Source organism: Bos taurus, chromosome 13 (assembly GCF_002263795.3).
Source record: "Bos taurus isolate L1 Dominette 01449 registration number 42190680 breed Hereford chromosome 13, ARS-UCD2.0, whole genome shotgun sequence".
NCBI lineage: Eukaryota > Metazoa > Chordata > Mammalia > Artiodactyla > Bovidae > Bos > Bos taurus.
Window position 1 is genome coordinate 8,489,325 of NC_037340.1, and position 23,685 is coordinate 8,513,009.

The window sequence follows — 23,685 nt, forward strand, 5'->3', positions numbered from 1 at the left end:
TGCATATTTCTTAGCATGCTTTCTTGTTTCTTAGAGGAGCCCGGTGAACTACAGTCCTTGGAGTCTCAAGAGAGTTGGACACACCTTAGCAACTAAACAAAATGTAAATTTTGTTGTAAATTTAAATTTCTATAGAGCAAATGTCTTTGATTCTTTGTTAAATATTTCAAAATGTACTTCTCACATTTTGTTGTTTAGTTGCTAAGTTGTGTCCAACTCTCTTGAGACTCCAAGGACTGTAGTTCACTGGGCTCCTCTGTCCGTGAGATTCTCCAGCCAAGACCACTGGAGTGAGTTGCCGTTTCCTTCCCCAGGGGTTCTTCCCTACCCAGGCATCAAACCTGCGTCTCTTGTATTAGCAAGTGGATTCTTTACCACTGAACCACCTGGGAAGTCCACTTCTTGTTATATAAAACTATGCAAGTACCATTTTCCTAACAGCTCAACTAATGAATTGATTCTTAATATTAATGAATTGGCACAGAATATGCCATGATGTAACATGAGTTTTCTGTTGGATTAGTCAATACCCTTATGTATGAGCCCCACAGAACTGTAGTTATTTCATTTCTTTATCCAAAGAAAAAATAGCATTGTTGATACAAACATCACCATTTAAAATACAGTGGGTTGCTAGTTTTCTCTTTTCTCTGGGAAATGTATGCTTGGCTGACTGGGATTCAGTGAAACCTCTCATTAGGGCACTATGGTTCATTAAGACTTAAAGAGGCATCACTGAAATTTGCATTGGCCATGCTGTGATCTCTGGGCCTCTCTGAATGGTAATTAGGAAATGTTATGCTGTGTGTGCTTGACTTCTGCAATGGTTTTAGCGTCTTTTCTTTTTTTAAAAAACACTTTAATGCTGAAGCTTTGTGTGATATCAAATATTGGTAAGTTTCTTAGGGATTGTATCTTTCTGTTTCTGAATTGAGATTTAAAAAATCAGATTCTTTTTTTTTTTTAAGCATTTAAATAACAAATTCAAATATGATGCTGGATTTGTTTTTCACTTATTAGGAAGAGCATGTTAGTGTCTTTATTTCTGTTTTATTTCCTTAAGCTGAATGGAATTTCTGCATGATTGTATAGCACTAGAAAAATCAATAAGCAATGTAGATATTGATTTATTGAATGGCGAACGTGCATATCAAGAGAAACCACATTCAAATGTGATAATTCAGTTAAGAATGGGCTGAAATAAGGGTCAGGTTACTAACTGGCAGGGGATTACCAGAGAGATGCATATTATAGCCAGATCCATAGGGAAAGGACTTGTTTAACCTACATGAGAAAACAACTTGTCCTCAGGCATTTGAGAATCAGTAAGTTCTCCATAATTAGACCAGCTAGAAATACTTCTTTTATCAAATGGGCCCAAGAGACCAACCTGCCTTTGCTTTGCTGGCTAGAAAGATACCGTCATAAGTAATACGTGTTTCCTTTAAAAATATTCCTTTAGAAATAAGTTAAACTGACGTTGTACCTAGTCCAAGCGGCAAAATATTTTTCTCTATATATACTGCTACAGATTGGTTTTGCTTATTTTATCTGCACATTTTGCTCTGGTTGGTGGGTGTGAGCGTGTTCCCTGGGGTGGCCTTCATCACACAGAATTGGAAACGTCTCTTTACTCACCTGATTTTCCCACTCACCTGTGTTTCCTCTGTGGAAGGAACTGGTGACCACTCTTAGCTCCACACCTATCAAAGGCCTAACAAAAAAGAATGTTTCTAATAAATATTTGTTGGATAAATTAATTTCTGTAGATTTCTACCGTCTAGCACAGTGGCCGACACAATTATATCCTTAATAGATGTCATGAGTAAGTGAATGAATGAGTACGTGCATGGACGTTTATCATTTGTTTCATGAGTATTTCCAGTTTTATTGATGTGACTTATTGGAAGCATAATCTCAGGCTTACGGGGGTGGGGGAAAGTTAGAGAAAAATTCTTTCAGTTATCCTGTTGGACTATCAGGGTAAGATTTGTTTTTTGGCAATCACCTCCCCAAACTCCTGTTCCCCCCACACTCCAAATTAAAACAGAACAGTAAAATGCAAATTAACTGAGCCTTGATAATTTTGTGTGGGAGATTTCTGTGGAGAGTGCACTAGTTAATGTATATGTCTTTACATATAAGTGTGTCTCAATTTCACTGAAAATGTATTTTGAGCTTTGAAAGCTATTTTTACTCTTTGGATAACAAAGTTGAAAAATAATATGTTTAGCAGGGATAGTGATTTAGAAACAAATGGTCAAATTACCTACATTTTTAGTCACATTATTATTGGATTGGCCAAAAAGTTTGAGTTTTCAGTACCATCCTATGGTGCTGAAAAACCCGAATGAACTTTTGGCCAACCCACTATTATCATTATTATTTTTTTTAATTTCATGATTTACCTTAAATTTATATAAAGGAGAACATACTGAAAGCTCTATCATAATAATATTCAAAGTATATGGCCTAAAGCTCACTCGTGGATACTTCTTATATGGTAAAGTGATGGCAATTTCATAGACTTTCATTTTTATAAAGGTTCAAGGGCTACTTACTAACACTCTTAGTAGTTACCTGCTAAGGTAATTATTAACATTTAGAAACATTTGTTGTAAACTTAATACAATGCTAAGCTTTATAGAAATCATTTCAGAAATTAGGTTGCCCTTTAAACCTCAACTATGCTGCCAGTAATGAAACATGTAAACTTCTAAGATAATTTTAATTCCCAGAATTTTTGGAAAAGATGCTTTGTTAATGTCAAACTGTAAGGCTGTTATGCTAAAGTTTTCAGTTTTCATTTTTCTAGCATTGAGTAATGCGTGGTATTGAAGTACCAATGTCAGATTTATGCTGAAAAGATTTTTACTCTTGGAGATGCAACCTGACTTCATTGGCTCCCTTTGAGACTAGTGTTTCAATGACAAGATGTTGAAATATAATTCCAGAAACCCTTGAAAATTAATGTGGTCTTTCCTGAAGGTCTTTCTAGGAGGCAACAGTGAGAGTTGCACCAAATAAGATGTATATATCCCGACTTCCTAATACTCCCTCCTATTTAAACATCTCTTCAGAGTTCCATACCTAAGGGCCCCACTCCGTTCTCTTCTCCTCTCTACTTCTCTCTTTTCTATCCATTTCTTCAATCATCCTTACTTCTAAAATACAGTATTTTGGCCTATCTGGTTGACCTCTGATACTGTCCTGTTCCCTCTTCAGTCTGATCAATGAAGGCTAGGTATTATAAAATTAGTAAAGGAATGAAGCCCAGGGGGCTAAGGGGGGGGGAAGGGAATATAAAAACATATAATTCAATTATTTATCTTACTCCTATCTGCATCATAGTTAAAGATGATATCCGTCTAACGAAAGCAGAATCAAAAATGTCGAGATGCTACTTTTCTCAGTTTGAGGTCCCCACAGTGCAGAGGCTGAGACAAAGATTTGGATGCATGTAGTTTCTTTGGTCATCGTCCCAGGAAGTAGAAGTGAAGAGGCAGAGAGTAAGTTAGAGAACAGGGAAAAACACAGCAAAGGTCAGAAGTTCTTGACCAGGTTAGCACTGTGGGCAACTGAGGCTCAGTCCTGCTGGGGACTCTGAAGAAAAATGTGGAACACACAGCCCTCTCTAAACAGAAGTGTCCCTATAAACAGCACTCCCCAGTAGGACTTTCTGACGATGGAAATGTTCTGTGCCCACATTGTCCTGGATCATATCCCCAAGTGATTATTGAGCATTTGAAATACGGCTAGAGTGACTGAAGAATTGGATTTTTAATGTATTTAATTGTAATTAATTTAAATCAAACAGCCACGTGATAGCTGGCTAGGAACTACTCTATTGGACAGCAGAGCTCTAAAGCAGCTCAGACATGAACCACTAACTCCTTTTCCCCTAGTTCTGAAGGTGTCTGGGGTGGAGGGGTATTAACTCCCTTGAACTTCCAACCCGCCCAGGTGGGGGCTGAGATACCCACCATCCCTGTGGAAGGAAAGTTGAGAGAAACCCTGCCTCCATGTCAGGAGACGGCCAGCGGCAGCTGCAGAGGAAAGCGCTTCACAGAGGGGCTGAGGGGATCAGCTGGAGGTGCAGAATGGCTCTTCTGCTGCCTTCCCGAGCATTGAAAAGGCAACGGTTTGGTACATTCGCATCTGTTTTTTATGATCCTGTATCTAATTCACTTCATGAGATATTTAATTCTGTTAGTAATTCTGAAGTTCTAAGTTAATTTAGTGCTTTGAAACCTTTAATATTTTCTGAATAGTTTTTTTTTTCTTTTAAAACTTTAATAATTTTAATTTTGCTTTAATTTAGTCACCAGGACAAAACTATCACCTCATTATTAAGTAGTATTTTACAGTATTTTCAGTGATTACATTTTGAAATGCAAGAAGAAAATGCTATTGCTCTACATTTTTATCTTTATAGAAGTGTATTTAGTTTCAATAATAAAGACTACTTCAAGTTATTTGTCACTAATGAATGCCATAGTTTTATACATTGCATAAGCTAAATAAAAATAGTATGATGAAAAGTATGTAGCAACTTCTAGTGATTCAAATTATAAAAAGTTACGAGGCTCTATTTTCTTTAAAGTTGGATTTAGATCATTCTATTCATATTTAAATTTTTCAAAATTGAATTTTCTGAGAAAATATTACTTGTCCCTAAAGAAATCTACCAAGCTTTAAAAATGTAAAGTTTATATGGTATAAATGAAGCTAAATAACACATTAGAGAGCTCCTCTGCAGATATTAAAAAAACAAATTTACTCTTACTTTTTGCATTTCTATGAAATGACTGTTTAAAGGGTAGGAATAAAGGCCAAAATTTGCATTTAAATGGAGATATTTTAAGAAGAAATGCCAATTTGTGACCTTTACCCTTGCAGCTAGTTTTTTTTTTTTTTTTTTTTTTTTAAGGTGGAAGAATCAAACGTCAGAGAAAAATGCTAGAAGTGGGAATATACTGATAGCAAATATTTAGCATGACCAGCTTCTAGAGCAGTGTGAGTGGTGTTTTCATACCCTTTTCATACCCTTTTAGAGCAAATTGTGCTTTGTCAGGAATGAATTCAATCATGTGCAGTGATATTGGGTAATTGATTCTGACTGGTATAAATCAGGGGTCCTGATCACTGCAGACTCAGTGTAAGGGAGGAGTAAAATGAGAAGGGACCAGGGAAGTGTATGTTGATGACCGTAGCTTATTAAGTTTCTTCATTCTATGTGTAGGGATTTCAAAATATTTTAGGACATTTTTGTATTTGCAGACTCTTTTGTATGACAGTGTCTACTCAGGAACAACCAGAATCATTGACTGCAGTAACTGTATTCTACTGTCTTCTGGGTTGTATTAGTCCTTGTTAAAGCTCAGTGGATTTAGGATAATGGGCATTAGGGAGGCACACATTTTAAAGGTGCTTTAATGATTCCTCTCTAAGCATTGACTAGTTGTGTGTCTTTGGGAATATACATTTATTTGAGTGAATGCATGTTAAAGAGAGATCGATTTTTAAAACCTGACTCTTCTCTTACTACAGTAAAATAGAACTAAAGGATGCTCTGTTGCGTTCAGTTTTGCTGTTGTATGTGCATAAGCTCCTTTATAACAATTTTATTTCAGCTCCATCAGTCCCTTCATACTGTTGGTTCTCCCACCATTAATTACTTAGACTTTGGACACATTAGGGAAAAGAGAGTCCTAGAACTCCAGACCATTTTCTGTGGAGAGTTTCAGGAATCAGAAGAGAAAATAAGGTGGACTCATGAAGGCTTGCATTTGGAACAGTAATTCTGCTCACAGAGGAAAGAACATGTGAAAGATGAGTTAACAACCAATCCAAGCTGAGTCCAGGATTGGGCAGACAGACAGTAAGAGGTAAGCCATATTAAGTATCATGTTTAGAGAAGCACAGACATCGTGGACGTCTGGTACCCCTCATCTGGGCTCAACCCTAGGGAAACTGATATGTAAGATCTGGAATTCAGTTCTTGCTTCACTTGGAACAAATTTGGGAAATCCAGGCTTTAAAGACCTGATTCGAGGTGAGGGAAACTAGAGAGGGAATAACTTAAGAGCTTAGTCCCTATGGATCTGACTCAGGTGAACCAAGCTGGTTGTAGGTATCCAGGGTTAATATATCACTAAGAGTCAGTTGTCACCTGCTCAGACACTGGACCAGAGAAATTTCTACTGCTGCTCCCCTGGAAGGGGCATTATGCCTTAGAAACTGAAACTTGAGAGGCCACTGCCATGTCAATTCCATTTTAATCATTTTTACCTATTTCTTAGCAGATGCCAGACACTGTGCTAGGCTGCATCACACGCAATATCTTGGTATTACTACTACTACTACTAATAGGTATTATTATTCCTTGGACTCAGCTTTCCCATGCATTGCTTCTTCAGGAAAAAAAAAAAAAAAAATAGGCCAATAGCCTACAATGAAAGATTTTACCATGGGCTTTTCTATTTCTGTTTTTGCTAAACACATTGACTCCCAAATGAATATATTGGTAGCATAATTCCCCAAAAGGTGGATTGCTTGTAGTTTTAGACAAAAAGCAAACAAAGCAAAAACAAACAAAACTCATCAAATCAAAATATACACTAAAGAATGAGGATTCCCAGCTCCAAAATATTTGGGAAATGGTAGGCTAAATATAGTTAGGCTATTTAAATTTTTTTGCAGTGCTTATCAGAGTCTTTCAATTTGCTGATAGAACATTCAAGAAGGACTAGTATATGCTGAGTTTCCCAAAACTGTGACCTGGGAATAGTTTACACAGAAGCATCTTGAGAGCTTGATGCCTGACAGCAAAGATTGGTTAAAATCCCAGTGTCCAAGTTTCATTCATTGCTGAGAGACGCTATAATTCCTTAGGAAAATTCTGGCAGGGATGCTGGGTATGATCCAGCTGGTTATGCTTTCAAAGGTCAAGGCAAAAAGGGATCCACATAGTGGCTCCAAAAAAATTCCAATTTAATGAAGCACTCTCCCCTTATTACTCTATGTACTTCTCATGATTCTTCAGTACTCTAATGAATGAGTACTGTCTATGAAGCTGCTGCTAAGTCACTTCAGTCATGTCTGACTCCATGTGACCCCATAGAGGGCAGCCCACCAGGCTCCCTCGTCCCTGGGATTCCCCAGGCAAGAACACTGGAGTGGGTTGCCATTTCCTTCTCCAATGCATCAAAGTGAAAAGTAAAAGTGAAGTCGCTCAGTTGTGTCCGACCCTCAGCGACCCCATGGACTGCAGCTTTCCAGGCTCCTCCATCTGTGGGATTTTCCAGGCAAGAGTACTGGAGTGGGGTGCCATTGCCTTCTCCTCTATGAAGCTAGTATTCTTTAATCATAAGATGGCAGAGACTCTGAAGGGTTTTAATTGAAATGTATAAAATTATGAATGCCATCCACAAGTTGTCTATACTGTTTAGTCAAATTCTAGAAGACAGAACTGACTATATTAACTCTCCCCTACTTGCATCTTGAGGATTAATTTCTGTGTAGTTAGTTCAGTCGCTCAGTCATGTCTGACTCTTTGTGACCCCATGAATCGCATCACACCAGGCCTCCCTGTCCATCACCAACTCCTGGAGTTCATTCAAACTCATGTCCATCGAGTCGGTGATGCCATCCAGCCATCTCATCCTCTGTCATCCCCTTCTCCTCCTGCCCCCAATCCCTCCCAGCATCAGAGTCTTTTTCAATGAGTCAACTCTTCGCATGAGGTGGCCAAAGTATCGGAGTTTCAGCTTTACCATCATTCCTTCCAAAGAACACCCAGGACTGATCTCCTTCAGAATGGACTGGTTGGATCTCCTTGCAGTCCAAGGGACTCTCAAGAGTCTTCTCCAGCACCACAGTTCAAAAGCATCAATTCTTCGGAGCTCAGCTTTCTTCACAGTCCAACTTTCATATCCATAGATGACCACTAGAAAAACCATAGCCTTGAATAGACGGACCTTTGTTGGCAATGTCTCTGCTTTTGAATATGCTATCTAGGTTGGTCATAACTTTCCTTCCAAGGGTAAGCGTCTTTTAATTTCACGGCTGCAGTCACCATCTGTGGTGATTTTGGAGCCCAAAAAAATAAAGTCTGACACTGTTTCCACTGTTTTCCCATCTACTTCCCATGAAGTGATGGAACCAGATGCCGTGATCTTCATTTTCTGAATGTTGAGCTTTAGGCCAACTTTTTCACTCTCCTCTTTCACTTTCATCAAGAGGCTTTTGAGTTCCTCTTCACTTTCTGCCATAAGGGTGGTGTCATCTGCATATCTGAGGTTATTGATATTTCTCCCGGCAATCTGGATTCCAGCTTGTGTTTCTTCCAGTCCAGCGTTTCTCATGATATACTCTGCATAGAAATTAAGTAAGCAGGGTGACAGTATACAGCCTTGACGTACTTCTTTTCCTATTTGGAACCAGTCTGTTGTTCCATGTCCAGTTCTAACTGTTGCTTCTTGACCTGCATATAGGTTTCTCAAGAGGCAGGTCAGGTGGTCTGGTATTCCCATCTCTTCCAGAATTTTCCACAGTTTATTGTGATCCACACAGTCAAAGGGCTTGGCATAGTCAATAAAGCAGAAATAGATGTTTTTCTGGAACTCGCTTCCTTTTTTGATGATCCAGCAGATGTTGGCAATTTGATCTCTGGTTCCTCTGCCTTTTCTAAAACCAGCTTGAACAGCTGGAAGTTCATGATTCATGTATTGCTGAAGCCTGGCTTGGAGAATTTTGAGCATTACTTTACTAGCGTGTGAGATGAGTGCAATTTTGCAGTAGTTTGAGCATTCTTTGGCATTTCCTTTCTTTGGGATTGGAATGAAAACTGACTTTTCCAGTCCTGTGGCCACTGCTGGGTTTTCCAAATTTGCTGGCATATTGAGTGCAGCACTTTCACAGCATCGTCTTCCAGGATTTGAAATAGCTCAACTGGAATTCCATCACCTCCACTAGCTTTGTTCATAGTGATGCTTTCTAAGGTCCACTTGACTTCACATTCCAGGATGTCTGGCTCTAGGTGAGTGATCACACCATCATGATTATCTGGGTCGTGAAGATCTTTTCTGTACAGTTCTTCTGTGTATTCTTGCCATCTCTTCTTAATATCTTCTGCTTCTGGGTAAGAACTCTCTAAAGGGCCGTTAACAGAAATTCAAGCTGTTAGAGCTATATCCTAACTTTGGTGATGATGGGCCTTTAAAGAGAATACAAAGTTGAGTGAACCTGTTTGGCAGAAATGTACATAATAATTGAGAATTTTCCTTCTCTGAAAACATGTCTGTACATCGGATGATGGATAAATATTAAATATTAGGTCAAGAAATATTTCATGAAAAGGTAAATAAAAATAGATTGTGAAAAATGCAGTTGTGTTATACAGAGTTCATAAAGTTTTTAAAAAGATAAGAGGAAATAGAAATCCTATGATTAATTAGAAAGATGTGATGGATTTGTTTGTAAATTAAAGGTAGATGAATTTTACCTTTTTGTTCATTATTGATTCCTAAAGACTGTAGTATAAAGTGTTTATTATATATGCATAATATCTAGGAAATAAAATTAAAATGAGCTTCATCTTCCTAAGAACCATAGAATAGGTTATGAGTGGATTTCTTCATCAAGACAGAGACTTACCATTAGAACGTTTTGATTACCTGATAGGAAATTGTTATATAAATTAAGAAATAAGCTTGCTACAGCAATGCAAAAGTTCCTATGTGCTTAGGAGCCCCTAGCGAGGATATTGATAACTGAGTATATCCTTAAAAACAAACACAGCTCAACTTTTTAGTATTCTTGTTATTAAACAAATTTCAGTGTGAATGGATGTGTAACAAAGCCTTGGAAATGTGTTTCCTCTAAGCAAGTGCATTTTTTTTTTTTTATGTGTCTGGCCTTATCTGTATGTTGAAAATGCTTGCCTTTATAATCCCCAAGATCATGTATCTGATATGGCACTACAAAAGGGTACTTGAGATAAGAAAGTGAAAGTGAAATGGCTCAGTCGTGTCTGACTCTCTAGGATCCCATGGACTGTAGCCCACCAGGCTTCTCCGTCCATGGGATTCTCCAGGCAAGAATACTGGAGTGGGTTGCCATTTCCTTCTCCAGGGGATCTTCCCAACCCAGGGATCGAACCCTGGTCTCCCACACTGCAGTCAGACGCTTTAACCTCTAAGCCACCAGGGAAGCCCTGAGATAAGAGAGATCACTTTTTAATGAAATTGGCCAGTCAGCTCAATAAAGCAATCATTTGGATCAGTTTTTGTCCTACTAATTAGCAAAACCATGTTTTGGTATGGCAGTTTCTCATGCTTTACATAGGAAACACGAGATAGATGGATTTCCCTATATCATACTCAACCAGGGAATTTATTTTGATTAGTGTTTTGCATATACTAAAATATACACATTCTGGCTCCGTGGGGAGTGCTGTTGTGCAGTTGTTTCCATGAAGCATTCTATCCAGAATGATCACAAAGAAGGGACTAACCCCTGAAGGATAAATAAAGACTACAGACTATGGCCAAAACAAGCCAGCAAACAAGTGAAAAGGCCACACTGAAAAAGTGCTAAGTTAATACTAGGAAACAAAAGTAATGAATAAAGTTTGGAAAATGGCTCAAAGCTTTTTTTCCCCTACCTGGTAGGATTTCACTGTAAAGCAAATATCTTGTTTACTTGCTTCTATTGTGTAAATATTTGTGTGTATGCAATTTTTTTTTGCCCATCTCTTTTGTCAGGAACGATTAAATTCAGTGCCCAGAGAGATGCTGTAAATAGGCTACTATAAAATTAGGGTATGCTAGAAACTCATAATTAATTGTATGAAATTCCTTTACAAGACCAGACAATAGTTCTACATTTTATGTTATATTAAAAACTGAGGAAATGTCATTTGTGAAATCTAATAAGGCAGAACATTATTATGTTCATACTGAAAGTCTGACTAATCTGAATGGATTAAAGGTGCCTTGTGGAATATCTTGTATTAGTTTACTAATTCTTGTCCTCATTATTAATGTTCTGAGGCAACTGTAATACCTGCAAGTAAATATGTATTCAAAATAATTTCAGAAGCATTGCTTAATCGTCAGAGAGAATATTGTTTGCTGTGTTAACGCAGATTAAATAGCATACATTGACTTTTATCTCCCTTAAAATTTTTTTTTTTTTTAAAGCAGATTAGTGAATGGCAGAGCTGTCGCCCTTGATAAAACTGTTTCACATCTTTGGAGAGCTTAAACATGAAACACCAAAGTGTATTCACTGTCCCTTATGAGCATTAAGTGGTTTGTAAGATAAAAGAGGGAAGTCAGAAGTTAGAGGGTCTCTATTACAGTCCCAGTCATATCACATAAAAGAATGGCATGGATTAAATCACAAGGGCCACCCCTCCCCCTCGTTATCTGCCAGGACCTCAACTGTCCTCTGTGACGTACAGCTGAGCAAGAGACATGGAATCGCATTTTTCACAGGGATTTGAAATGTCTCTGCGGTCATGGTCTGGCAGTAATAGAAACCATGTGCTGTGGGTCAGGAGGAAAGCTGTCTTGAAACAGAAGAACCCATTTCTTGGCCTGATGACCTTGGGAAAGGTTAGTCATTTCAGTGTACTTTTCCTTGAAGCAGTGCGGGGGTTGTTTGGGCTACGTTTTCCTTTATGTCACTTCTAGTTGTGAGGGGGGTAACCACATATTATCCACAGAGAGGATTGTGTCAGTGATAAGCAAATGGTTAATGTCAGGAGCAATAAAATTCTCTGCCAGGGCACCTGATAGATGATTTGTTGTAGGTTGATTTGCATTTCCCTTTGTGATCTTAAACTCCTTTTGGCTTCCTAATACTTTAAAACAAGAGTCTGATGGAATGAGAGATAGTGTTTAAAAATCTGATTTAAGCTGAGTACTTGGAGACATTGGACAACTAGCCTGTGTCTTCAGTTGCATCGCCTCTGGAATGCCAGCCTGTAAGACAGAGCAATATGAGCTTGTAATGGCTTGTCAGCCCATCTCCAGTTGACACACACTTGCGAGGTATATGCATTGGGTCACTTGAGGTTTCCCATTTCTCATAAAATAATGTTTATCCTGGCCTGATGGCACTCAGAACTGGTTCCTAAGTAATTTTTCCTCTAATCTCTGGTAGTGATCCATAAGCATGCCCCCCAAACTGACAGTGACCTAGAGGCCTTGGCTGTTTAAAATGCTGCTGGTGGGCAGTCATCAAAGGGCTAGTATTTTGGTACAATCCATACTGAAAGCTGGATTTTGTTTTATATGGGTCTTGTTGAATTAGGAAAGTGTTTCTTCCACTGCTGAATTTTGATTATATGTCTAAGCGGGAGTTTTCTAAAATTGTGATAAGAGTTGATCAGAAATTTTCAATATCCAGGTGTTCAGCCTCCAAACCGCCACGCATCCTTTGTCCTCTGTTTCCTCAGACCGAAGTGGGTGGGGAAAATGGTGAAAATGTTTCTTCTCAGGGGTGTCTGTTACTCACCCCTCTGTGTGCTCCTGGAGGGCTTGTGATTTGAAGTAAATGGGATATAAAAAAATCTCTTAGAATCTCGATTTCAAACTAAGCGTCCTGAAATGGTCACATGACCAACCTTTTATTTTTAATTTATGTTTAATTGGAGGATAATTGCTTTACAATGCTGCACTGGTTTCTGCCATACAACAGTGTGAATCAGCTGTTAAGTATACACATGCTCCCGCACTCTTGAACCTCCCTGCACCCCCCCATCCCATCCCACCCCACCCCTCTAAGTTGTCACAGAGCACAGGGCTGAGCTCCCTGTGTTATATAGCAGCTTCCCACTAGCTATCTGTTTTACACATGGTAATGTATATCAAATGACCAAGCTTTAAACTTACCCCTACTTTTTTTCTCCCCCCCGAGGTTTCCTCTGTATATGCTTGTCCATTTCTGTCCAGGGAGACTGGGGAGAGGCCTGCATGCAGTTCTCTGGTCAGTCAGGACTGTACACATTGGAACTAAAAGAAAGAATGATGGAGTTAAGCCGGCCCTGAAAATATTGATGTTCCATCACTGAAAAGGTTAACAGGTTCTCTCAAAGGAAGGTCATTTTGGAAGCTTAAGAAACCTTTTTCACTTTAGTTTTTGCTCTTATCTGAAAGCTCATCACAGGTTCTCCCATAATATTTTATCTTGATTCTGATAGGTTTCAGAATGAAGAATGGAACATGGCTTAAAGAGTACAAGGCTCCTGTGACAACACTGCATTTTGAAATAAGCCAAAGTGATTTGTCTTCATCAGATGTTCCATAATGATATTTCACTTCTTTTACTACACGAAATAAAATTTTGTGATATTATTTCAAAAAATTCATTTGTAAATTTTAGGCCAAAACCATGAATGACTCTAAATGCTTAAAAAAAATATTATTTTAATTTTGCTTTCTCTATCGCATATACTCTAAACATTTTCCTTTGACAAATATAAATATTTCCAATGAAATCTTCATACATTGAAACAACTACATAAACAGAGAATTGGTTATAGTTAAATGACCAGTTTTCTATAGGATAGCTTTATCACAAAGATAATGAAGAAATTAAATAGGCACTCCTTTGAGACGTCTGGCAATCAAACCAGAGGTTTTGATTGAGAAATTCCCTTATTAATGTAGATTAAGTGAATGAACTAATTTCTTTGAAATTTTTTCTGATGGGAACTTTCTGCTCCTGAGAGGACCAAAGGAAAACCTAGTATTTTCACTGTCATGAAAAAGACAAAGATATGAGGTGTCTTTAAACATTTCCCCTAACTTTCAATACCAAGCTTAAAGTATTGGAGATCACCTGTGATTACATTTCCACTGGAGATTTAAAAAACAAAAAAAGCAGCCCTTGCCACATATAATATACTTGAATGACACTATAATATAGCTTTCTTATGTGATCATATAGACATGTCTTGATGTTCTGTTGAATTTCAGCTCTACCACTCTTCATCAAGGCAGTTATTGTAATACAGTGTAATAAATGAAACTTGAAATGGAATGATTATAAGCAAGCTTGAATTTGGCCTTATTGCCTGCCACTTATAGTAAGACGCCATGGAAGAGAATGTATCTTCTAGGTAATCAAGAAATGTTCCATGATCTTGGTGTCACTCAAGGTTGATGTTCAGACTTTCCTTTTGGGTGGCGTTTTGTAGAACAGAAATCCCATCACTTTTCCTCCCTAGATATTAAGACAATCTATTGATTTTTTTTTTAAGTACCATTCTTATAATCTCCCCAGAGCAGTAATCATGAGCTATGGGCATTTCACTGAAACACTCACATTTTAGAAGTATTTTCTTAAAATTGAGACCTGTCTTTTTTTTTTTTTTTTTGATGGTACTCTTTTCTGTTGTTTATAGTACACCTTAGAAAGTATAAAATATGCATTGTTATTCTTTGTAATGCTTTACTACCAAGGCAGATGTAGTAGCTTTAAGGAGGACATTAACTGGTTTTTCGAATCAGACCAGGTAACTGTGCAATTAAAGTAGAAAATGACTCCTACAGTCCATGAGGTTGTGATATAAGCAGTCAAAGGCTTTGGCGTAATCAATAAAGTAGAAGTAGATGTTTTTCTGGAACTCTCTTGTTTTTTTGATGAAACAACGAATGTTGGCAAGTTGATCTCTGGTTCCTCTGCCTTTTCTAAATCCAGCTTGAGTATCTGAAAGTTCACAGTTCACGTACTGTTGAAGCCTGGCTTGGAGAATTTTGAGCATTACTTTGCTAGCGTGTGAGATGAGTGCAATTGTGCGGTAGTTTGAACATTCTTTGGCATTGCCTTTCTTTGGAATTGAAATGAAAACTTGCCATTAGTACCATTAACACATAAATCCAGGCCTTTATCATTTCCTACCCTGACTGTCCATGTGGCCTTCTCTCTGGCTTCTGGTCTACCAGTCTTAGCTTCCCTTTTATCATCCCAACTCTGATCCCCCTGCTAAATTTCCCTAAAACAACCCCTTGATCATCTCATACAAGCTTATAAACTTTTCTTGTTTCTTTACTGCCTACAGAATATGAAAACTGAAGCTTTTTGCATTATGGTTGGAGCAGGGAGAGAAAGCAATTCTCTAACTTATTGGTTTCCAAAGGAAATATTGGAACTTCTCTTCAAATTGACTTTTCTTATCCTTCTAAATTTGTATTATGAAATATGTATTTCATAACATATATAATTTACCAACATATTAGTACATAGATATAATTGATGAATAAATATACACATATTAGTGTATGCTTAAAATACATTTTATTAAAAGAATACACATACATACACACGCATTATATTACCAGATCACTGATATGATTTCCTTCTTTCCTTTTTCCTTTTCTACAATGTAGGCAAAGCAGGTAAATTAAATCTGCCCTATAATAGACCCATAACTAACCTCAACACAGTCTCTAAGTCTGCTACTGGAGTTTAGACTCGCTTATCATTTCCTTTAGACAAAGGCAATTGGTAAATTTGATCTAGCAGTTTTTCATCTTTTCTTTCTGACCAGTTTTGTTCTGTTTAGAATATTTCGGTGGGGCTACCAACCCAACTCTTCTGTTCGGCCTGGGCTGACTCTTTTTTGCTCCCGCTCGTTAACTCCTTTACTATCTTACTGGTCTCTTTACACACATTCTTATCTACACATATTCTCTTCCACTCTCCCTGTTAGTCGTCTTTTTGTTAGTCTTAGAGCCCTGTATTTTGATGCTTTCAGCCTGCAAGCAGTTTTCAAACTGTGGGCACACCATGGTGACTTAGTGCTATGGGTACTACCAATGCCACCACTGCCGTATCACCAAGCTGTCCTGCCCCCATGCATTCACTTTACCTCTTCATATCCTTCCTCCTTTGCATAGAGATCTTCCTCCTTTGCATAGATCTCAGGGCTAATTCTGAGACCATCCTGGCTTTCTACTTCATGGTTCACTCACTTGATAATGAGTTGTTCTGGCGTGAGAAGTTAAAAATGGCATTCCTGACATGGTCTGAGACTCTCAATATTCCATACTCTCTTCATGGCAGCATAATGTATTTTTCTCCAAAAGCTCAGTAGTCTGGGAGGCAAAGTTCTGGCTTAGAAAGGCTGATTGAAAGATAGCTTCTCAGGATACCAACTGCCTGGCCTAGATCCTATTTCCAATTTTTTTTTTTTTTTTTCCGCTTTAGCGTTATATACTTCCAGACAAAAGGAACATACGTTTTTCTCAACAAAAGTATAAGCAGACAAACCCAGGCAAACTGGTCCTTATGATGACTGTATTTAGAGTAAATCCAAGACAACTGTCAAAGGGAACAGCAGAATATTCCTTTTGGAATATCAACAGAAGCTCCTGATGCACTCCCCGTGAATGGTATCTGCATTCAGGTTCTTCGTGTTCTGCCCCTTCTGCCTTCTTAAACTTGTTCTTTATCCTCTCTAATACTTCAGTCGTTTTGAGCTATTCTCTATTCTCCAGACAGAGCCTACCTCTCTGCCTTTGTCCTTGGCCTAAAATGCCTCCACAGACACCACGTACCTGTTGAAATCATATCTATTTTTGCCTACCAGCTCATATAATGGTAATGATCATCAAACAACCTCTGCTAACCATCTTCACCACATTTAAATTCTTTCCCATCAGATGCCCTGTGGCATTTATTTTGTGGCATTCTTATGAGAGCCTTGTCACACCCAGTGTGTGTATGCATGCTAAGCTGCTTCAGTTGTGTCTGACTCTTGGTGACTCTATGGACTGTAACCTACCAGGCTCCTCTGTCCATGGGATTCTCCAGGCAAGAAGACTAGAGTGGGTTGCCATGCCCTCCTCCAGGGGATTTTCCCAACCCAGGTCAAACTCACATTTTTTATGCCTCCTGCATTGGCAGGAGGGTTCTTTACTATTAGTGCCACCCAGGAAGTCCCATCACATTGTGACTTTATGGTTATTTTTGTATAGTTTTAAAAAATTATTTCTGTAATACCTATCCTGCTAGTTTGTAAGTCCTTTGAGGACAGGTTGTATGTCATATTCATCTTTGTATATTCCTGACTGCCTAGTTCTAATGATATTAATATATTGGAGGCACGTTGGTATTTCGGGAGGAGATTATATGACTGAATGAAATGGTTCACAATGATGTATTCTTCTGATGGAAGTTTTTAACCTACTGCTGCTGAGATTTTTTCAGTCAGCAAAAAGACAGTAGTGCACCATTCTGACATTCCTTTGAGGCACATGTTTATTCAGTGTACACCCTCTCACAGGAAGATATTTAATAAAAAAAAAAAAAAGAAGAAAAAAGAAAATCGGTAGCTTGATTATATGCTTAGCCAAGAAATTTCTTTTGCAGTTCTAAGGAAAATCTCCAGCAAACCAAATTACTCTCCCAGCAATGCACTTCAAAGGAGAGAAGAATGCATTTCTTGTACAGAATTCTTGGATATGTTTGATCATTAGTCAGGGCAAGTAGTTTGACTTGAGGCTATTTACTCAGCAGGAATAAAAAAGAGCAGCATTGCTTCAACCAAGAGGAGTGTCCCAGCCCTTCACCAGGCAGAATTTAATTTGATCTGTCAGAGAAGTAATAGAGGTTTACTCTAGGAGTGAGTCTCGATCAGTAATATTTGGTTGACTTTTGACAATACTAAAATGCTCCGTCCCCCCAAATGGCCTTTTTTAGGAATAATAAAAACAAGGACACTTGGCACCAAGTAATTGTCTGAGAACCTGAGAATATTACAGCAATTGTTATTATTGAAACAGGTTTTGTTTTTCTCAGTCTGAGTCTTGCTCTTACACTTGTGTGTATATATGTATGTGTGTGTGTGTTTAATACATACCAATGGGCTATGGCTGATAATTATTTCAACTAGGAAGTGCCACAAAATATTTTTGATGTAGTCAAAATATAATTTAATATTATTAGACTTCTAATTACAAATGTACAAACGTTTCTTGAAGAAAATCAATTGCTGAAAAAAATGGCTTTAAATGTCAACTTAAAAAAAATAAACTAAATACATATTGTCTAATATGAGATAGGCTTTATATTTTCTAGGGGAAAAATTGCACGTCACCTTTCAACATGTAATTTTTCAAAATTTAACTTTTTAATTAAATTTAATTTCAGTTATAAGGTGTTCATTACCATTTGGCACATTCTTCAGTTAAAATAATTAGCAACAATGATTAAAACTTTTCATGCTTGATTTTTCTAGTCTCAATTTTTAGGAAAATGATGCTTTAAATTTATAAAAAATAAATAAATTGGTATATAATCACTAGACAACATCTATTTATAATTTTTCACCATGAACATCCTGAAAGAAATGACTATTTTTTAAATTTTAGACAAAAGAAAAAATTCAAAGAGAGTACTAGTGAATCATTTGTTATTGGTTACTTTTTTAAACAGAGTAAAACAACTTCTGTAACATTAATTTTAAAAAGTTAATTCCCATGTTCTAATGCTAGCATAATGAGTTTTTTTCCACAGTGAACTCTAATGAGTTTATGAACATGCTGCCGTATTTATGGTAGAAGCAATGCAAATTTGATTCATGTTTATTTATGCATGCATTACATTTGGGAATATATTTAGGGACCAGAAGCTTGCTGGAGAATTTGTTACAGGAAAGAAAACTTATGAAGAGGACTTCTTATCCCAGGAGTGGAATTAAGGTAGAATTAACAAGGAATTGAAGTTATCTTTGATCATGATTTTTTATTCCATTTTTATTCACTTTGAGGAAGTGTTGCCTGCTTTTTTTGATGTTCAGCAGAGCAGTACAATGCAATACACAGAAGCATAATGTTGAATTTTCATAATAATGCTTATGATGCAAATGAAGCACACTTCAAAAAGCAGGTTGATTAGCATTTCTTGGTAAGATGACAGTCCCCTCTTTTTTAAAATTTTTGTTCATTAGTTTTATCGGTAGATTACATATCCAGATTTCAAATTTGAAGTGCATAGTTTTTGCTTATAATCATAATGTGAATTTAAATAGGTTTAGATTGTGCATTTAACACAATTCTCCTGTCACTGAATTACACTCTGAATTAATGAGCTGTTTGTCACCTCAGAGCCCTTTGCTTTGAAATTCAGTCTGGTTTAAAGTGAACTTCAACCATTTCAGGCCAGCATTATAGAAGGTTGCAGGATTAATGAGCTCCAGGGGCTCTGTGGTTCTCTTTGGAGCACATGTCACTAAATTTTATTCTCAGGAAGCATTATTCTATGCAAGAAGAATATGGGGAGCTGAATGTGAAGAAACGGTTTTTCAACAAATGATTTGACAATTGCTGATGAGGCGTGATCTTTCACCCCACTATGCACACATGAGACAAGGGCTTTTGCCTTTTCCGCATTCGTGCTAGTTTGCTTCAATTGTGTCCGAACTCTCTGCAGCTCACCAGGCTCCTCTGTCTGTGGGATTCTCTAGGCGAGATACTGGAGTGGGTTGCCAGGCCCCTCTCCAGGGAAATCTTCACAACCCAGGGAACCACCTCATCTCTTATGTCTCCTGCATTGGCAGGTGGTTTCTTTACCACTTTAGCTTCACCTGGGATGCCCTTGCCTTTTCTAACTGAAACAAAATTGCAATTGACATATACTTTAATAAGGCTATCACTGTTGTTAAAGCAGTTAAAGCAATGCTCCTTTAAGGTTTATTACTCAGTTCTTTGTTTTTGTTTCACTTAGCGGACTTTCTAGGGCTGGATGAAGAGTTTACACAACAGACTCCCGAGCACACTTCCAACCGGTATATTCTTGATTACGGTAAACTATTTATAAAGCTGGCTTTCTCTGTAGCTACCCTATAGGAATGGCTAGTATTTTTCTCCTTTCAGATCTTCTTAAGGCATCTTCATAGTCTATAAAATGGAGAGAATAAAATGGAAGAAAAAGTTGTCCCTTTATTTCAGAATAGAATTTCTCAGTAAACTGACAATTCTCCCTGTTTTTAACTTTTTGTTTTATTTTGGAGTATAATTTATTAACCTTATTGTTAGTTGCAGGTGTGCAACAAAGAGTTCAATAATAAGTATGTATGTATCTATTCTGTTTCAAATTCTCTTCCCAATTAGGTTGTTATAGGAGATTGAGCAGAGTTCCCTATGCTTTACAATAGATCCTTGCTGGTTATCCATTTTAAATGTAGCAGTGTGTACATGTCAGTCTCAAACTCCTTAACTATTTTTCCCTTATCACCTTTCCCCCCTTGTAACCATAAATTGAATCTCTAAGTCTGTGAATCCATTTCTATTTGGTAAATAAGATCACCTGTATCATCTTTTTTTTTGTTTTTAATTCCAAATTCATGTTTAGTAATTCTATGAGTAGATTACTTAGCCAGAATTTCAGACTGAGACAATCAAACTCTTTACCTCTGGGTAAATCATTTATCTAAAGTTGTCTCTCTTAATCCAAACAGCCTGGGCTGGGGATGGCAAATTCATGGCAATCCTGTAGATATTCATCCCTTCTCAGGCAGACATCACATGCATCACAGCCTGTTTCTTTATGGAACCAGCTATCTGTACACTAAGACACAGCCTCAGAATTCTCAACATCATGATCCAGGCAACCTCTACCTGTTGGCCAGAGTTGACAAGTGAAATAAACACGCTTGCCACTCTGGCCTGTCAGCCCTCTTTGCCAGTTTAGGCGTTCTGATCACTCGGAGAGGACTATGAAACCCCCAGTGTATCTTTAGCTTCTAGTTACACAGATGTTAAGGTGGGGTGGTATTGCCATCTTTGAGTTGATGAAATACAGCATTCTCTTTGTTCTTCTCCATGCCCTTTTTACTTGGATTCAAACTTTTTCTCCCTTTCCTTCCCAGCTGACCATCCTTATCATCTACACTTCATTTCTCCAACTCTATTCGGGTCTTACTCCTGACTTCACCACTGTTTTACCACTGGAGTGTCAAAATGTTTTCTAATGGATAAATTGTCATCCTCCATTAAAGGTGTGTTGATGCTGCAACTCTAACTTTGGCATGCCAGGGGTGTCTTGCAGTAGCATGAACCACAGCATGGACACAGCAGGCATTTTGATATCTTTGCTCAAGTCCTCTCTTGTTGGGTAGTAACGCTCATTTCTAAAATCCAGGGAAGATATCAGCAACTGAAAGTCCCATCGCCCATAAAAATAGGCTCCTGACCCCAACACTGACATTTGTGTTTTATCATAGCATATCTGGAGGCAACAAAATCATAGAAAAGGAATCTTTCTTAATCTTGGCAAAATCTTCAAGTTGGATTCTTAAAATTTAGGTTTCTTATGGATCACAGTGACTGAATGAAATATCACGAATTTGTAAAAAAAGACATAGGAAGGAGAGCCATAGTTTAAAAATACAGAGTATTTCTAGACTGCTGCTGCTGCTAAGTCGCTTCAGTCGTGTCTCTGACTCTTAGCGACCCCATAGATGGCAGCCCATCAGGCTCCCCTGTCCCTGGGATTCTCTAGGCAAGAACACTGGAGCGGGTCGCCATTTCCTTCTCCAATGCATGAAAGAGAAAAGTGAAAATGAAGTCACCTCAGTCGTGTCTGACTCTTAGCGACCCCATGGACTGCAGCCTAGGAGCCCAGGCTCCTCCATCCATGGGATTTTCCAGGCAAGAGTACTGGAGTAGGGTGCATTGCCTTCTCCGTTCTAGACATCTAGGGTATTGCAATTCTGTTTGCAATTCATTATATGAGAAAACAAAGAGCCCAAAGATGGGAAGGTGAACATCTCATGCCTTTAGTACATGGATGATGTGAAGCTCTATGACAGTTCTGAAACCCAGCGAGGTATGTCAGAAAGAGAAAGACATCAATAGCCGTTTTGATTTGGAGGTCACTGATGGCTGTAGGAAAAACAGCTTCATTAGAGGAGTCGTGAGGCAGAAATTGCAAAGGGCGGGAACAAATTGCCGCGGGCACTGGAGGGAGTAAAAGGTGAAAACATGGAATTCCATCAGTCGGTCTTTCGAGAAGTTTACTAGAGGATGGAAGGTGGGGGGGCTATGTCTCTGTCACCTTTGCAAATCCAGAAGCCTGTGGAGCAGCCTCCTCTTAGAGGGCATGTGGTAGCATTAGATTTGGGAGCATGCCCTGGAGATGGCTCTGGAGCACACCTCACGCTCTGTGGTCGCCAGCTTGAGGTCATGCTTCAGTACTGTGTCACAGGACCCCTGCACCACCACGTGTCTGCCCAATCTGGACACAGGACTAGGGAAGCAATGGGAAATAATATTTGTTCACCTGGAGTCTTGTTTCCATTCATAATGCCCCAGGTTGGGAAGCCACTAGCATCCTCACATGGACCAAGTTTAATTCTACTCTATTAAATTCTATTCAACAAACATATCCTTAGGTCGTCTGAGTGAGGTCCTGCTTTGGTTCAAAGTCTACAACGTGGTTAAAAGAGGTTCCTGCCCTTACATAACTCAATCTCTCTAAAGAAGCATGAAACACAAGTAGCATCTCTATAATCTGAGAACATCGCCACAGTGGAGGAATGGGTGGTGAGGGGCCAGGTGACAGCACTTACTGCAGCCTGGAGCATCTCAGACGCTTCTCAAGAAGACTCCCTGCACCAGGTCCTGAAAGATGGCTTAAAATTATCTAGGCAGCTGAGAATAAATCCTAAGGAAATACTTAGGGGGTATGAACAAGCGAGTGTGGCTAGTTAACCTCGTGTGTTGGTATTGCTATTTAGTTGCTAAATTGCGTCCGACTCTTTGACATGGACTGTAGCCCACCAGGCTCTTCTGTCCATGGGATTTCCCAGGCAAGAATACTGGACTGGATTGCCATTCCCTTCTCCAGGGGACCTTCCTGACCCAGGGATCAAACCCGCATCTTCTGCATTGGAAGGAGGATTCTTTACCACTGAGCCACCAGGGAAGGCAGTTAGCCTCATGAGAGTATAGCTAATGTGGGGGTCCTGTGAGCTTGAGCTGTGAGATGTGCCTGCAGGGGGTAGGGGAAGCCTGGTTGTGGAATGACTAACACATCACAGTCAGATTCTTGGCTCTTATTTTGTAAATAATAGCAAGGGGGTCACTGTATTGCTTTAAACAAGAAGGAGACTGAATGCTTTACTCTTTTACAGAGATTATTCTGACTGAAGTGTGTGTGTGTGTGTGTGTGTGTGTGTGTGTGTGTGTGTGTGTGTGTGTAGGGGTGGGTTGAGCAGAGACTAGTTTCAAATATAAAGCAGTAAACCAAGAAAGAAAGCATGACCTGAATGAGGCCAGAGGAAGTGAGATTGGAAAGGGTAGGTAAACTGGTTTTGTTGTTGTTTTAGTAACCAAATGCTTTGATGAAGAATTGGGTTTTAGGTGTCTCCCACATCCAGGCTGAGTTGACTGCAAGTGTTTCTGTGGCTCATTGAGAGCCATTTGCCTAAATCTATCTAAATTGTGATTCTCATGGACATTGTGAAATGAAGGTGGATTTTGGAGGCAGAAGGCAGAGCTGTATAGAGTCAAAGCAAGGAGGGGAGGAAAAACAAAACATGGGGGAAGCAATAAAGAGAAATGGAGAGGGCAAGTTATTATTTGTTATCTTGACCCACGGCTTAGTTCACCTGTGGTTTTCCAACAATACTTTTTATCTGTTTTTAAATGTTTAATTAGTTAATACCTT

At 38.6% G+C, this 23,685-nt stretch overlaps 1 protein-coding gene and 1 non-coding gene across 4 annotated transcripts in view; both read left to right on the forward strand.

The window, feature by feature from the left end:
- MACROD2 (mono-ADP ribosylhydrolase 2) overlaps nucleotides 1-23,685 on the forward strand; it is a 2,330,645-nt gene that overhangs the window by 936,732 nt on the left and 1,370,228 nt on the right.
- Nucleotides 2,292-2,372, forward strand: MIR2285N-2 (microRNA mir-2285n-2). The gene has a single exon (NR_107749.1). It is a non-coding gene; the product is annotated as a microRNA mir-2285n-2 (primary transcript).